General features: G+C 34.3%; 1 pseudogene; it reads right to left on the bottom strand.

The window, feature by feature from the left end:
- Positions 1-510: 510 nt before the first annotated feature.
- Positions 511-1,751, bottom strand: LOC125113245 (tubulin alpha-1B chain-like; annotated as a pseudogene).
- Positions 1,752-17,593: the final 15,842 nt, after the last annotated feature.

Raw genomic sequence — 17,593 nt, 5'->3', positions numbered from 1 at the left:
ATTGCTGGACATATTACCAGTTACCTGTCTTAGTCTTTGCACACTTGAGCTTGGCTTTTTGTTTGTTATTATATTATCACATTTTTGCAGACTTCAAAGTTATGTTCATTATTTTGAGAGGCTCCTACCTCCTTAATTTCTGTATGCATCTACATTCAATTTTAAAATAGTTTTAATATATACTGAATATCTGATCTTTTACTCTTTGTGTGATTATTTGAATAATTACAAAGACATGATCACATCATTATACTTAAATGTCTACTTATTAAGCATCTAATAATAATAATGCATGTCACACAGTGCTGGTCTATTATTTCAACAATAACTCACACCATTCCATTAGGTATCTAGGCTTTACTTTTGAGACATGACAGAAAAAATCTTACAGGCACACATGGAAAAGTAATACATGATCACAGTTGAAAGTGAAGACAATCTAATCAGAAAGCTTTTACTCCTGTCAGCTAATGCTGAAGCTAAAGTTCTGAGTATGACATGCTGCAGGGCTTAAAGGAATGGTAATCTGTATTCCTCTCCTTCCTTCTCTCCCTCAACAGATTCCACCTCAACCTCCTCATAATTTTCCCAAGGGCAGCAGTGTCCTCACGGGCCTCAGAAAACTCTCCTTCCTTTGTGCTCTTGTCCACATACAAGTGAACAAAGGCACTGCTTGGCATACATCAGGTCCTGGTGAGCCCAGGCCTCAGCAATGGCTGTGGTGTTGCTCAGCATGCACACAGACCACTGTACTTTGGCCAGGTATCTGCCAGAGACCACAGGGGGAGGCTGGTAATTAATGCCAACTTTGAAGCCAGTGGGTCACCAGTCCACAAACTGGATGCTGCGATTGGTCTTGATGGTGGCAATGACAGCATTGATGTCTTTGAGAACAACATTGCCACTATACAGCAGGTAGCAAGCCATGTATTTACCATGGTGAGGGCCACATTTCACCATCTGGTTGGCTGGCTCAAAACAAGCATTAGTGATTTCTGCTACAGCAAGCTGTCCATGGTAGGTTTTTCAGCAGAGATGACAGGGGCATATGTGGCCACAGGGAAATGGATGTGGGGATAGGGCAACAAGCTGGTCCAGAATTCTGTCAGGTCAACATTCAGGTCTCACCAAACCTCAGAGAAGCAGTGATGAAGGACACAATCTGGCTAATAAGGTGGTTAAGATTAGTGTAGACTCGGTGCTCAAAATTGAGGTTTCTATGACAGATGTCATAGAAGGCCTCATTGTCTACAATGAACACACAATCAGAGTACTCCAGGGTGGTGAGGATGGAGTTATAGGGCTTAATTACAGCTGTGGAAACCTGGGGGGCTGGGTAAATGGAGAATTCCAGCTTGGATTTTTTGCCTTAATTGACAAAGAGATGTTCCATCTGCAGGGAGGTAAACCCAGAACCAGTTTCCCCACCAAAGCTGTGGAAAGCCAAGAAGCACTTAAGTCCTATGCACTTGCCAGCCAGTTTCCCAATTCAGTCCAACACAAGATCAATGATCTCCTTGCCAATGGTGAAGTGACCTCAGGCATAGTTACTGACAGCATCTTCCTTGCCTGTGATGAGCTGCTCAGGGTGGAAGATCTGGGAGTAGGTGCCAAAGTGTGAACTTCCTCAATGACTCTGGGTTTCAGATCTACAAACACTGCCCTGGGTACATGCTGGTCAGTTGCCTGTTCTTACTGAAAAAGGCATTGAAGGAGTCATCTCTTCCCTCAATGGTCTTGTCACTTGGCATCTGGCCAGCCGTTGAAGGCGCTGGTGTTCCCAGGATGCATTGTCAGTCATGGGCACCAATGTGGCCAATGTGGATGGAGATGCACACACATTGTAGCTACTGGTCAGCAAGCGAGGGCAGCAGGAGCAGATACCAAGTCCTGGTTATCCTCTCTGACAAGCTAAGAGTTGAGGTGAGTAAGCCACTCTATTTATATTTATATTTCATCTATTATTTAAGAATTGGGTCTCAGCCAAGAGCTAGGGCATGTGCTAGATGGGGGGGAGGGTAAAAAAACTGAGAAGATTATAAAAAAATTACCTTTGCTGATTTAACTTGGTCTATATTTGTACATTTTTTAGTAGTGTTAAATCACAACCTTTAAATGGGATTTGCAATGATGTAGCAATTTAAACTTTCCTATTTAAGTGTAATGATTTATACATTATTAATTAAACATTATTATAGGTAATTACTAATTAATTAGGATACAAGAGGCAAGATCCACATATTCATTTCCATCCTTCTTATTCCACTTTTCATCCCCTCCCCACTACCTACTAAAACAATTTTCTCTCTTTAATCATAGTGAGGTTCCCAGTTAGAACCTAAGGATCCTAAGACAGATGGCAAAGTGATAGAAAATCAAATGCATCCTAGTTCCAAGTTGAAATGCTCACTTAACATTTTACCTCTATAATATCATTGGCTCTGACATATGACTTTTTGATTAGGCTTGTTCTATTTGGTTACATACAATTTTTGTAGAGTTAGTATGTGGAAGCTAAAAGTTGAATGTTGGAAGCCTGATTCATTTCTTCAGAGACTTGCAGCTTCCACCACTCTACTTCATCTTCAAAGAGCAACCTGTTATCTGTCTACCAAAAATGTGATCAATCTACTATACTCTGCTTATATATCGCTCCCATTTTTTATGTATTTATGTAGTTGCACAGCTATAAATAACGTTAACTAGATTATGAGAAGGCAATTATGTTTAGCCTACTATCTTCAACTCAGCTTGCTAAAATGCTCATTATTTCCCATACTCTTAAAAAACATACTTACACAATTATTTTTACATTTCCAAATTCTTTATTTTTCTTTATTATTATTATTTTTTAAATGTTATTCTTTTAAAAGAAATTTTGAATTTGGTTGATTTACAATGTTGCATTAGTTTCAGTTATACAGCAAAATGAATCAATTTTATATAACTATTTTTTCCATAAATATTATTGTAAACTATTGAGTAGATTCCACTGTGCTATACAGTAGGTTCTTGTTATTTATTTTATACAGTGTGTATATGCTATTCTCATCCTCCCAATCCCCCCACAATTTCTTATAAAGTACCCCTAACATTGGTTTTGAAATATGATTTGTTTCTGTTTTATAAGTTCTTTTATATCATTTTTATTAGATTCCACATGTAAGTGATACCATATGATATTTGTCTTTCTTTGACTTACTTCACATAGTATAATAATCTCTAGGTCTATCCATGTTACGCAAATGGTATTATTTCAGAATAGAAATATGTATCAGTAGAACAGAATAGAAAGCCTAGAAATAAACTCAAGCCACTATGGCCAACGAATCTATGACAAAGGCGGGAACAACATACAATGGAGAAAAGGCAGTCTTTTCAACAAGTAGTGCTAGGAAACCTAGACACCTACATGTAAATGAATGAATGAAATTAGACCATTCTCTAACACTGTACAAAAAAATAAACTCAAAATGGATTAAAGACCTAAACTTAAGGCCAAAATTATAAAACTCCTAGAGGAAACCATAGGCAGGACACTCTTTGACATAAATCTCTGCAATATCTTATTTGACTAATCTCCTAGAATAATGAAATTAAAGACAAATACAAACAAAATGGCACTTGATTAAACTTAAAAGCTTTTGCACAGAAAAGGAAACCATAAAAAAAAAAAGACAACTGATAGAATGGGAGAAAATCTTTGCAAATGAAGTGATCAATAAGGGATCAATCTCCAAAATATACAAACATCTCATGCAGCTTTATATTTAAAAAAGTACTACCCAATCAAAAAAAGGGAGAAGATCTAAATAGACATTTCTCCAAAGAAGATAGATGGATGAACAAAAAGCATATGAAAAGAGCTCAACATTACTAATTATTAGAGAGATTCAAATCAAAACTACAATGAGGTATCACCTCATACGAGTAAGAATGGCCATTATCAAAAAGTCTACAAACAATAAATTCTGGAAAGGGTGTAGAGAAAATGGAGTCCTCCTACACTGTTGGTGGGAATGTAAATTGGTGCAACCACTATGGAAAACAGTATGGACATCCTTTAAAAAACTAAATATTGAGTTAGCATGTGATCCATCAATCCTACTCCTAGGCTTCAATATTGAGAAGATACATGCACCTCAATATTCATTGTAGCACTTTTATCAATAGCCAAGACTTGGAAGCAACCTAAATGTCTATTGACAGATGAATGGACAAAGATATGGTACATGTATACCACGGAAAGTTACTAAGCCTGACACAATTATTTTATTGTATAAATGCATGCATATCATTACGTAATACATACAATTTTTGTTTTTTATAATTTTCACTATTTAAATTTTCTATGGCTCTTTTCTCCCCTTTTCCCTTACTCCCATAGATAAGCTCACTCACACCCAAAAATACACAATGATGTAATCCATATAGGCATATTTTATTATGTATCTTTCACTATGATTGAATAATTATATATTATGTACTATTTTATATACCTGTGTAAATACATATACCTATGCATATGTAATGCAGTGTTATATATAATTATGTATACATTACACTAAACATTTATTATAATTGTGTAAAAAGTGGGATTGTTGTCAACACAGTTATCTTCATTTTTAATTCAATTATAGCATGCTATTATTTCAAGCCACTTGGCATATATCCAATTTACCTTTATTGATGCCTAATATTCTAATGTATGTTTATACCATACACTGTAATTAAATAAATATTCCCTTATTAATATAAATCCACTTTATTTCAGGATTCTCTGAAACTCCAAACAGTGATATCAGAACATAATTTCTTCCTATCCTTATAGACTAGTACTTTTGTATCTGTGGGACAGATTACCAAGAATGTACCTGATGAGTTAAACCAGGTGTTTCTATTAATGTATTTCCCAAATGCTTTGCTAAAAAGATGTAACAGCTTATATTAACATGAGTAATTTGTCAGTCTGATTACTAATATCTGATAGCTCATTGATACTTTATTTTGCATTACCCTAAAAGCTAATATGTTTAAGGCATCTTTTCATAGAATTTGTTCTTCTATGAATTGTTCTTTTCAGATACTTTATATGTTTTCTATTATTTAGCACTCTTCTTATCATTGATCAAGTACTATTATAGAGATAATAACAGGATCTTCAGCAATGAAAAATTTTTATAATTTATTGTCTGCCTATGTTGTCTATTCAGACCGTTTTTTTTTTTTTTTGCCATGCTTATATTTTATTAATCAAGTATGCTTATTTTCTTTTTTAGCTTCTGAGTTTCCCGTCTTGGTGAGAATATCCTCTCCAGTGCTTTTGCCACTTATATAGTTTTGTAATTTTCCTTTTTTAGTATTATTTACATTTAAGCATTTAATTTGTATGTAATTCATTTTCATGGACAATGTAATTATTAGTATGATTTTTTTCATCTCAATGAATATAAATTTACATCTTTACCTGTTTTTAAGAATAGAAATTTTTCGAACTGACTTTGTCATATATTAACTAAAAACATACTGAGCTATCGTTTTAGATTTCTTATCATGTTCAATTTTTTGGGGGGGGCAATATAATTGCTAGATTTAATGTTAAGTTCCAACACTGGGAAGAAAAATGCCCTCAACTATTTGGCTTGGCTTTATTGAGGACATTTATTCTCCCATAACAATATTAAAATAATTTTATTCAATTAAAATCAATAACAACTCTCCTGGGATTTTAACTGGAATTGCTTATTATGCTCTTTTACTATAAACAAATTTTTAAATAATAATGTGTTTATATATAAGAACATCAATATGGAATTCCCATCGTGGCTCAGTAGTTAATGAATCCTACTAGGAACCATGAGGTTAAGGCTTTGATCCGTGGCCTTGCTCAGTGGGTTAAGGATCTGACATTGCCATGAGCTGTGGTGTAGGTTGTAGACATGGCTCGGATCCCGCATTGCTGTGTGGCTCTGGAGTAGGCCGGAGGGTACAGCTCTGATTCGACCCCTAGCCTGGGAACCTCTATATGCCACAGGAGCGGCCCTAGAAAAAGCAAAAAAAAAAAAACAAACAAGCAAGAAAGCATAAGTATTATTTACATTGCTCAGACTTCAATTTACATTTTTTTTCTTTGTCTTTTTAGGGCCACATCCATGGCATATGGAAGTTATGAGGCTAGGGGTCGAATCAGAGCACAGCTGCTGGCCTATGCCACAGCCACAGCAACGTGGGATCCGAGCCACATCTGAGACCTACACCACAGCTCATGGTAATGCCGGATCCTTAACCCACTGAGGAAGGCCAGGGATCCAACCCATGTCCTCATAAATACTAGTCAGTTTCGTTAAGCAGTGAGCCACAACAGGAACTCTCAATTTACATTCACTAGATTTTATGTATGTTATATTCTTTTATTGCAATCCTTTTATTCAATCCTTGAATCACTGGTATAAACCCCAATTTATCATGGTTTGATTCTATGTTCATCATTAATATTGACCTGTGATTTTCTTTTTTTGTGGGATGTCTTTGTCTGGTTTTGGTATCAGGGTGATGCTGACCTCATAGAATGAGTTTGGAAATTGTACTTCCTCTGAAATATTTTCTGAATATTGTGAAAAGTATAGATGTTAACTCTTCTTTAAATGTTTAGTAGAATTTACTTGTGAAGCCATCTCATCCTGAATTTTTGTTTGTTAGAAGCTTTTTTTTTTTCTTCTTTTTTTTAAATCACTGATTCAAATTCAATCCTGGTAACTGGTCTGTTTATATTTTTCATTGCTTCCTGGTTCAGTCTTGGGAGTTGTGCATTTCTAGTAATTTGTTCATTTCTTCTAGGTTGTCCATTTTAAGTGTATATTTCTTTATATTAATCTCTTCTGATACTTTGCACTTCTGTGGTGTCAGTTGTAACTTCTCCATTTTCATCTCTGTTTCTATTGATCCAGGTCCTCTGTTTTCCTTGATGAGTCTGACTAAAGATTTATCAGTTTTGATTATCTCTTCATTTCATTGATCTTTTCTGGGGTTTTTGTTTGTTTGTTTGTTTGTTTGTTTGTTTTCCTTCTTAGGGCCATACCTGAGGCATATGGAAGTTCCTAGGCTAGGGGTTGAATTTGAACTGCAACTGCCAGCCTATACCACAGTCACAGCAATGCCAGCTCTGAGCCACACCTGCAAACTATGCCACAGCTCACATCAACACTGGATCTTTAGCCACTGAGCTGAGTCCAGAGAATGAACCTGTATCCTTATGGATACTCGTCAGGTTCTTAACCTGCTGAGCCATAATGAGAACTCCAGATATTTTCTATTTTTCAGTCTCAATTTAATTTATTTCTCCTCTGATCTTTATATTTTCTTTCCTTCTACAAACTTTTGGTTTTTTTGTTCTTCTTTTACTAATTCCTTTAGTTGTAAGGTTAGGTTGTTTATTTGAGATTTTTCTTGTTTCCTGAGGGGGAATATCTTTTTAAATATGTAGACTGGGCATGTTATGTGAAAGGGAAAAAATACATATTCCCAAACTATGGGGACTAGCTGACTGCAAGAATGTAGTTGACATTAATGAAATGGGGCAAGATGCAATATGAGCAAGTTTCAGGTTGAACTCATGATTTTGAGATATTTTGTCAAAGAATCTTGGCAAAGTTACAAGTTAAACAGTTTCCTCAATGAATACAGGAGTACCTTCTGGTAAATGACAGTAAGATGTAAAATTGTACAAATCTGTTGATGTTTACATTATATGTAGTCAGAGTCTATATTCAAATTATTATCAATGCACAAATTCTGACTCTCACCAGTGGTTAACAAGACACTCAGAATTTGTGGAGGATGAGAAAATAATTTAGGTTGAACGGGCCTGCCATGTACACTGTAATACATTTAGTAGCTTTCCATATTGCATATGAAGAAAAGTATGTATTCATGCAGAACAAATTAAGATGAGTCAAGTTAACTGCTGAGATCCAGTGAAAGACTTGATAGATAGTACACTGCTAAGGACACTTAAATGTTATGCATATTGATTCTTATAGGGACATTTTTTCCCTCAGAATCTAAATCAAATTCATATTAATTTCATTAAAAGGAGAATATTTAATGTCATTTAAAATTCAGAAATAATCATTATAAGTTATCATTAGAAATGAGAACTTATACATTTTGAAATATATATTAAATTTTCAATTTATCATTTTGAATAATCAAGTGTTATTTAAGTAATTGGCTTAATATCGAAAGACATTAGTGGAAGTGGAAAGAGGCTTTAAGTTCTGTGCGCCTTGGATATTCCATTTATAATTGAATGCAACATATTGGAAATAATGCTTAGTATGCATAATCTGGATCATATGTACTTAAAATTTTATTTTGTATCTCATTTCCTCAGTGGATGAAAATTCACTCTTCAAATAAGTTTGTAGCCATTAGTTGATAAGATAATAAATACAGTAGGTTATTGGGAGAAATAATAATTACATTTGAAATATAAACATTATATTTCAAATAAAATATATGCAAGTACCTTTTTTCACCAACTTTTAAAGTGTACAATAATTATAGGAAAAAAATTAAAAAGTCACCTACTATTACATGTTTTCTTTAAAATGAAGCAAGAACTTAAGGCAATTTTTAAAGTAGTATGAGTGTATCATCTTTGAACTAGATCAAACATGGGAGCTGAAATAGCTAAAAGGCAGAAACAATATTTGCTTAATAAAATGTCTAAAGAAGGTGAGAAAAAAAAAAAAACCCTTGTGATAAGCAACATGTAGAAAAAACTTGAAGGAATCATAGAATTGTCATTGCTTAACCTAGGAGAATTTCCAACAGCAAAGATCTGTGACTGCTTTAGAAAGTAAAGCTATTCAAATGCGGTTTAACAAAAAAATCAGTGATTAAATTATAAACCAACAGTATCAAGAGCAACTGTATATTTACATTAGAAAACACACATTCTTTTATAGATAAATCTATCTATACACCTATCTACCTATTAAAAATCTTTAAAGTACAAGATTTTCCCATTTATGTTAAAGTGCACAGTTTTGGATTAACATATGTTATGTAATATTGAACTACAGTATAGTGTATATTATACTACATAATATCGAATTATAAAAATATTCAGATATTCCTATCTATTGTTTGATGATATGGCTTGGAGGACTGTAAAATCAAATAAATTATTATCATTGTCATTGTGGTCTAATTCCAAATTAAGTTCTGTGGCAAGATGAATAAAAATCTTGAAAATTAAATCTACTGAACTGATTGGGAAGGCAAAAACTTAACAAATATATACATTATTATCTGAGAGTAATGCTGTGAGTTATGAATGTATGTCTCTGAATTTAGTAAATTACTGTAACCAATCCTAAGAGAATTTTTTTAAAAAATTAGTTATTTCTAACTTGGGCTAAGCCCTCAGAAGTCTTTCCTCAGTAGTACAGAGTAACTCTAGACTGAGCACTGTTCCAGACCCATTTAGCAAATCATAAAACCGCACACACATCGATGAAACTCTTTCCAAGTAACTAATTGCAACCCAGAGTAAAGCTCAAGATTTAGGATAATAAAAATATCCAGCTCTCCACTAGGTAAAATTCCCAAAGTCTGATTTTCAGTCAAGAATTACCAGGTACCTGAGGAGGCAGAAAGCATGATTCTTTTTTTTTTTAAGTTTTGTTGATATATAGTTAATTTACAAGGCTGTGATAATTTCTGCTGTACAACCAAGTGACCTAGTCATACATATACAGATATCCATAGAAAAGCATGTTTCTTAATGAGAATAGACAGCCTTCAAATTCTTAGGCAACAAAAGAAGCCCCTTCCCCTTTTCTCCCCTTCCTGATAGAGTCTTACCTAAACAGCCTATATACGTATATAACATATAACAAGAGGAAGGGAGGTGTACATTTAAAATCTATCTCAGAACTATAATTATGTACAAAAGATATAATAAGATTCTGCAAGATCCTGTTTTATATCGGTAAAATTATAGTAAATACATGAGAGAACTAATTCTGAGAGCACTAAACCAAGGAGGGAGAAACGTAATTTAGATTAAGCCACAGATACTGGTACCCTTTACAAGGATTTCATCTTCAGTGGATTTAATTGTTTTCTGTTAATTAACCGAAACCAGAACCAAATTATCACTTTGTTAAATGATTTTAAGACAAGAGGAATTTAAAAATATGAAACATTTAATCCCAAAATTTTCATAGATAGGGACATAAAATACATATTATGTCAACCCCATAACTAACTCCAAAAGATTTAGAGTAAAATGCATCCACCAAGGTATTGCAGAAGAATACATTGATGAGAAAGTGTGCTTACCTCTGAAAATAAATATAGTAGTTCTCTGCAGGCAAGGGAGATGCTGCTATTTGAAAGATTTCCCGTGGTTTTAATGAGGGTGATTGACTCCCTAATGACAGAGATGTTAGGCCTGGCCATTTCTCCGGACAGCAGGTCATCACATGGTTTAATAAGTTTTAATAAGGAGGAACACTTGGCATCGTCTCATAGATTATGTAAGACTGACATTGGCAAACTTAATAAATTCCTCTCAGATCTATAGTAGGGAAGGAAGGAAGGAGGGAAGGAAAGAAGGAAGGAAGGAATGAACGAAGGGTGGGAGGGAGGGATGGAGGAAGGAGGAAAGGAAGGAAGTTTATGCCAAATGGTGTCAAGTCACAGCCTTTAACTGAATCCCAATATTGTGTCATATTACAAACCCAGAGCTCTTTGAAGGAAGGAAAGGCCATAATTTTTTTTTAATAAATTTTATTGGAGTTTAGTTGACTTACAAAATTGTGTTAGTTTCAGGTGTACACAAACTTCTGAGGAAAAAACATGCAGTAACACCATGAGAACAAGGGTCTTCCTCCTACCTCCTAACTTTCTCCAAAGGATACTGTGGCATCCACTGGAGTAAGTGCTTAGAGAAACTGGCCTTTATAACTTTCTTTTGAAAGAAGTCTTTATATGAACTTTGGGTAGCCAAGGTTCCGGACGATGTCAGATATATAAACAGCTCAAATTTTTTGCAACCTTCTAGTACTATCTAATGCTATTATAATATTTATAAGTATATGTGTGTATATATGTGTGTATATATTTGTATATGTTATGTATATGTATATAAAGCTAATAGTTATGAATATATATGTTAACTTGCTTCTAGGAAACAGTAAGGTTGAAAGTCACATTTTAGTCATTTATGAATTGTGCTAGGCAAAGTCGTTCTAGAGGTTTTTTTTTTTTTTTTTGGTCTTTTTAGGGCTGCACGTTCAGCAATATAGAGGTTTCCAGGCTAGGGGTCAAATTGGAGCTACAGCTGCTGGCCTACACCACAGCCACAGCAATGTGGGATTTGAGCCGTGTCTGCGATCTACACCACGGCTCATGGCAATGTCCGATCCTTAACCCACTGAGTAAGGCCAGGAATCGAACCTGCGTCCTCATGGATGCTAGTCAGATTCGTTTCTCCTGAGCCATGATGGAAACTTCCTAGAGTTGATGATTGTAGCAGCAATTTCCTGATTAAGCAAAGGTCTTTTTTTTTTTTTTTTTTCAACTTTCCACATTGGCATTATTCAAGACGCAGAAGCTATAGTGGCTTCTTTTTTTGGTTTAGTTTTGTTTTGTTTTGTTTTTGGCATATAGTGTTTAGTTTTCGAGACAGTTTCTGATCATGGTAGGAAGAGGAGCTCCCTTGCTGGTGCATTCCATGCATGACTCTCTAAGTCACCTTTTTCTTCTTCTTCTTCTTTTGTCTAGACCCACAACATATGGCATTTCTTGGGCCAGTGGTGGAATCTAAGCTACAGCTACAACCTACCCCACAACTTTAGCAACATCACCCATTGTGCCATTGTGAGAACTATCTGGGATTTATCTTTAGTGTTCATCTTACCATTTCTTCAGGGTTCCTAATGAATCTGTTAGCTAGAGCTTCCCAAGTAATGGGGGAAGCAGTAGCCCACACACTGTTATGCTCATATATTTCCTGAAAGTATTTTGAAAAATCATGTATCCCTTTACACTTTTAAGTTAACAGGTGAAATATTTCATGGGAAAATAAAATTGCCAAAATATATACTTTCCAGTGTCATGTAAATACTGATATTTTTAGATAAAACTGTTACATCACTCTTTTAAACATTTTCAACATAATCGAAATACATATCAACTAGATACTCATCATCCATTTACCAGAAAAAACAAGTAAGTCATTTAGTTAAAAAAAAAATGTGTTAGTGGAGTTCCCATCATCGCGCAGTGGTTAGCGAATCTGACTACGAACCATAAGGTTGCGGGTTTGATCCCTGGCCTTGCTCAGTGGGTTAATGATCTGGCGTTGCTGTGAGCTGTGGTGTAGGTCGCAGATGTGGCTCAGATCCTGTGTTGCTGTGGCTCTGGCGTGGGCCGGCGGCTACAGCTCCGATTTGACCCCTAGCCAGGGCACCTCCATGTGCCATGGAAGCAGCCCAAGAAATGGCAAAAAGACAAAAAAAAAAAAAGTGTTAGTGTGCCCTGTGTATGTGTTTGTGTGTTACACATACATTATGGATGCCTTGTATACCTATTGCTCTCATTCTTTGGGGACCTGATTTGGGCCCAGGGGAAGCAGATCAGAATCACGGAGACAGGTTTCCTTGGGCTTGAAAAGAAAGACCTCAATATTCCATGAGCTGTGAAGACCTGGGATGCATGTGAGAACTGATAGAAACCATTTAATTAAATGTAATCAATATCTTTCTGCTAAAACTAGTTAGAATTTTTTTTTTTTTTTTAATCTGACAAGTCATCAGTACAGTAGCAGTTCCTGGAATATCCCTGTTGTAATCTGGCTTTCCTAGACAGGGAAACTTCCTAGGCAGGGAACTTTGTGGTATTGTTTCATCAGGGAACACAGATCTCGGGAGTTCCCATCATGGATCAGTGGTTAACAAACTAACGACTAACCATGAGGGTGTGGGTTTGATCCCTGGCCTGCTCCGTGGGTTAAGGATCCAGCATTGCAATGAACTATGGTGTAGGCTTCAGACACAGCTCAGATCCACCATTGCTGTGGCTGTGTTGTAGGCCTGGCAGCTACAGAACAATTCGACCACTAGCCTGTGAACCTCCATATGCCACCCGTGCAGCCCTGAGGGAAAAAAGAAAAAAAGGAACACAGATCTCAGGGGCAGGGCATAGTGAGGAAGGGAAAGGGAGGTATGAGGATTTGTTACTAAGCTACTGTACATCAAATGTGACTGTTACAAGTAGCTTGTCAGACCATTATGTTCATTCCTCTAAGGAGCACATGTCAGAATTTGTATTAATATGTACATTTGTAAAAATATTTAATATAAATCTCATCTAATTTTATTATTCTTGAGAATATAGATAATGTCTGTAATAATATACTCTCCATACCAAGAACTCTGTACAGAATTTAATACATGAATTTAAGGAATATGTGTTAAATTATTAAATGAATTATTTTTACCTCATTTTACTGATATTTTTACAGTGACCTCAGTCTTTATAAAGAGAAGCAAAGATAGGTATAAAATACATTCATGTAAGATAAATTGAATATCTTCATTCTATGGAGATTTTCAGGATAACTTGCTATAAATTTACTAAACAGATTCATCATTTACAAGTAAATTTTGACAATTACATAGGGACTTTTGTTATCCTACAAGTTTTATTTCCCACGCAAGCATCCAAAAGCCATCAGTATGTCAATAAACATGGTAACAAACAATTTTCTAAACTTTTGTCAAAGGTTATTGCTGATACTTTTTCAAGTACAAAGTATAGAACTGACATACAAGAGAATAAAATGTTAATTTATTTTCCTTTCCATAGTAAATACTATTAGAATTAATTACTTAACCACATTTGAAATAATGGCAAAGTCATCTTTGTAATCAGTAAATAAATCTTAATGTGGGAAATATTATCTACAAATAATATGGAAAATTATTTATAGAATATTTGTGAAGTGTATATATGCAATTATCAGAGTCCGGAGTTGGAATCCTTGTTCTAAAACTTAGTTACTTCATTTTAATCAGTCTTATTAGCTCTCTGATATTTTTTTTTCAATATAGTATATAGTATATATGCCATATAGTTTAAACATAACGTTATTCTATGCACCAAAGGAAAAAAAAAAATCTCAGTGATTAGTCAAGGGCATTCCATTAATTGTAACATAAATCCTAATTTCAGAGAAGCTAAAATAAAAAAGAAAGAAAAACATAATTAATTGACTTAAAATTGATGAAGTAGAATGGACTTTTGTGAAAATTAAATGAGATAATAAATTCAAAATTCTTAACACCAGCCTTAGATATTAGAGCTCAATTATAGTAGCAACAACAACAAAAACCTGGAAATCTATATTATCTTTAAAATAGGTGGAAAATGTAATACAATCCAAGTTTTTTTTTTCTGTTATTGTTCTATATCATGTTTTTCAAAGGTTTTCTTTTTAATTGAGTATAGCAAGCATTGGTATAATCGCTTTTGTTGTTGAGCATTTAATTTCTTTTGTCCTTTCCAATTCATTTCTTTGGTTTCAAAATTCAACTGTAGTACTTTTGACTTAACAATAAAGGGAAATAAAAAAATGACTAAATTGAAAGCATTCTCTAAATAGGTTTGCAATCCAGAAGTGTCTGCCTTAGTTTGATGTATAAGTTTATTCATTATGTTGAAACATTCTTGCATGTTTAAATAGATCATCCTTGCTCTAACTCTTGATTCTTTCTTGTCATTTATACTTATAACCATCTATCATATTTTTCAAATTACTTCTAGGATTCAATCATGGGTCACAATCTTACTTTGATGATCACATGTACATTTTCTAGATACATGCATTTTTGAAAATCAGCCAGCTTCTAAATAAAAAAAAAAAAACACTGTATATAATGTTGTGAAGTGTAGTTGTCTGGTTTTATAAATCAAATAGGTTTTAACTCATTGTAACAGCATAGGCTGAAAGAATTTCCTACATTATAATAAATTACTTTGTTTTACAGATCTTTTTTGGTAATATATGAAATGTCTAAACATTTTTTTCTGAATTAGCAATAAAACTAGATAGATCTCTGGTTCCTTTGGTAGTCAAAAATAATAACCCCTTTTGCTAAAATAATAATTGGTTTTACTTTTACTAATGTTACATTTTATGTTAGCCTAGACACCTTCCTGACATAGGTCAATTCTTAATCATCTCCTCCTACTTTTTCACTTACTAGTCTCCTCTCCTCTAACTGTAAAAAGTGAATAAAAAATTTTAAGTCTTTTATTAAAAAGAAAACTGTGCAGAACAATACACATTATGTTCTAATACGACTTCTCTACTAACAACAGAAATATCTTTGCAACTGTCATGATAAAAATGCTGGCCTTTATTGGTGTTATTAAAATTTTTGATTACTTCATGTTTATAAACTTAAGGAAATAATGACTGCTTTTGATAAAATCTTGAGTAAGAACATCAATTTGAAAAAGCTCTGTGAGTTGAATGATCTAATTGAAAACTTTGTGCTACTATTACCAGACTCTAACCCTTGCTATAACCATATCAAAATGTGTTAATACACATATAAAAACGCATACACCCATACACACTTGCTAAAATATTCACATAAATGAGCAAAATCAGGATCTTTATATTTTTAGAATATCTACATATTCAGCAGGAATTATCTCAGAATAAATATTCGAAACATCCCCTTTGAGAATGATGGATTCAAATATTGTCTTCAAGTTTCCATTATCCCTTTCTTCCATGTCAAAAGAACCCTACATGCATTTTTTTTTTAGCCAGGCACAGAAACCCTTTAAATACTTTCTGTCCCAGTCTCCTTTGTAGATAGAAATGGATAAATGAAATCTTTGAGCAGAGATGTTGAAGGGACATCAAAGGATTGTTCTTATATTGAGAAGGATGGTGTATTTTTCCCTTTGTTTTCTCCTTCTTGCGTATAGAATATGGAGATCTGGAGTTGGAGCAACAGTTATGGACTGCAGGCTGACTATGGAGGATCAGTAAGATATAATGCCCCGGGACTCTAATACTGTACCCACAGCAACAATGGGCTATTTCATATCTAGAGATAGAAGTGAACTGTTTTTTGCTTGTTTTTTCTGCTAAGCTTTCTTTATTTTTTCTTTCATATACCAATATCTCCTGATATTGATAGACAGGGTAACAGCTCTTTTCATGTTACAGGCAAATTTTATTAATTGGACAATTAGAATTCCTTGAATCACATTACCTTTTGTCCAATATTCTACCCCCACATTTTTGTTCTTTAAAATCTAGAATCTACTCGGTTTTGCCTAGGATACTGAAAGCCACAAAGGGTACTGCTCCTACTCTGAAAACAAATCAACCAAAACCCAGCCAAAACACAAAATCTTGTGTTTATTGTAACATTCCTTATAACTATAAAGGAACCAAGGTGGCAGGATGACCAAATAGCCTGAAATATAAGAAGAAATTGATACCTCCAGGTAGAGATATGGCCTGAACAAAGGCTTACCCGTGGCAGAGCATAAGAGAATTAGACACTTGAAATTATGTCAGTGAGCAGAAGATTACTAAATCCCCTTTTTTAGTAAATGGTTAAAGTGTGGGTAGCCATGACAGGGACAGAAATTCTACAGAATAGAATTCAATAACAGAGATATTTCCAAATATTAGGAAATTAAATAATATTGTTGTAAAAATCAAGGGCCAAAGACAAAGTCACTCAATAAATAAAATATTTTTGAATTGAAATCAAATTAAATCCAGTATATCAAAATTTGTAGGATATAGCTGAAGCAACACTTAAAGGGAAATTTATAGCATTAACTAAACTCACAAAAGAAAAAAGGTCTTAAATTAATGACCTAACTTTCTACCTTTAGATCCTAGAAAAAGAAAAGTATACCCAAAGCAATAGGAAAGAAATGAATAGTGAAGATAAGAGAATGAAATTGAAGCGGAGAAGTGATAGAGAAAATTAATGAATATGAAAATTGGTTATTTCCTTTTTTTTTTTTGCTTTTTAGAGCCTCACTTGAGGCATATGGAAGTTGCCAGGCTTCTACACCACTGCCTCAGGAGTGCAAATTTGAGCTGCCTCTGCCACCTACACTGCAGCTCATGGAAATGCCAGTTTGTTAACCCACTGAGCGAGGCCAGGGATTCAACCCACATCCTTATAGATACTACTCGGATTCATTTCTGCTGAGCCATGACAGGAACTCCCAAAGCTGATTACTTATTAAAACAATAAACTGCTATGAACATTCATGTGTAAGTTTTTGTTTATATATATGCATTTATTTCTCTTGGTAAATAGCAGGAGTGAAATAACTGAGTCCTATGCTAGAAATATGTTTAACTTTTTAACTCATGTTTTCCAAAGTGATTTTACTATCTTGCATACCCACTGAGAGTTCTAGTCATGCTATATCTTCACCAACTTAGTATGATTGGTCTTATTTTTATTTTCATGTTTTTTTATCTTTTTAGGGCCACACCTGTGGCATATGGAGGTTCCCAGGCTAGAGA

Source organism: Phacochoerus africanus, chromosome 13, assembly GCF_016906955.1.
Source record: "Phacochoerus africanus isolate WHEZ1 chromosome 13, ROS_Pafr_v1, whole genome shotgun sequence".
NCBI lineage: Eukaryota > Metazoa > Chordata > Mammalia > Artiodactyla > Suidae > Phacochoerus > Phacochoerus africanus.
This window is presented reverse-complemented; position numbering and strand designations above follow the sequence as displayed.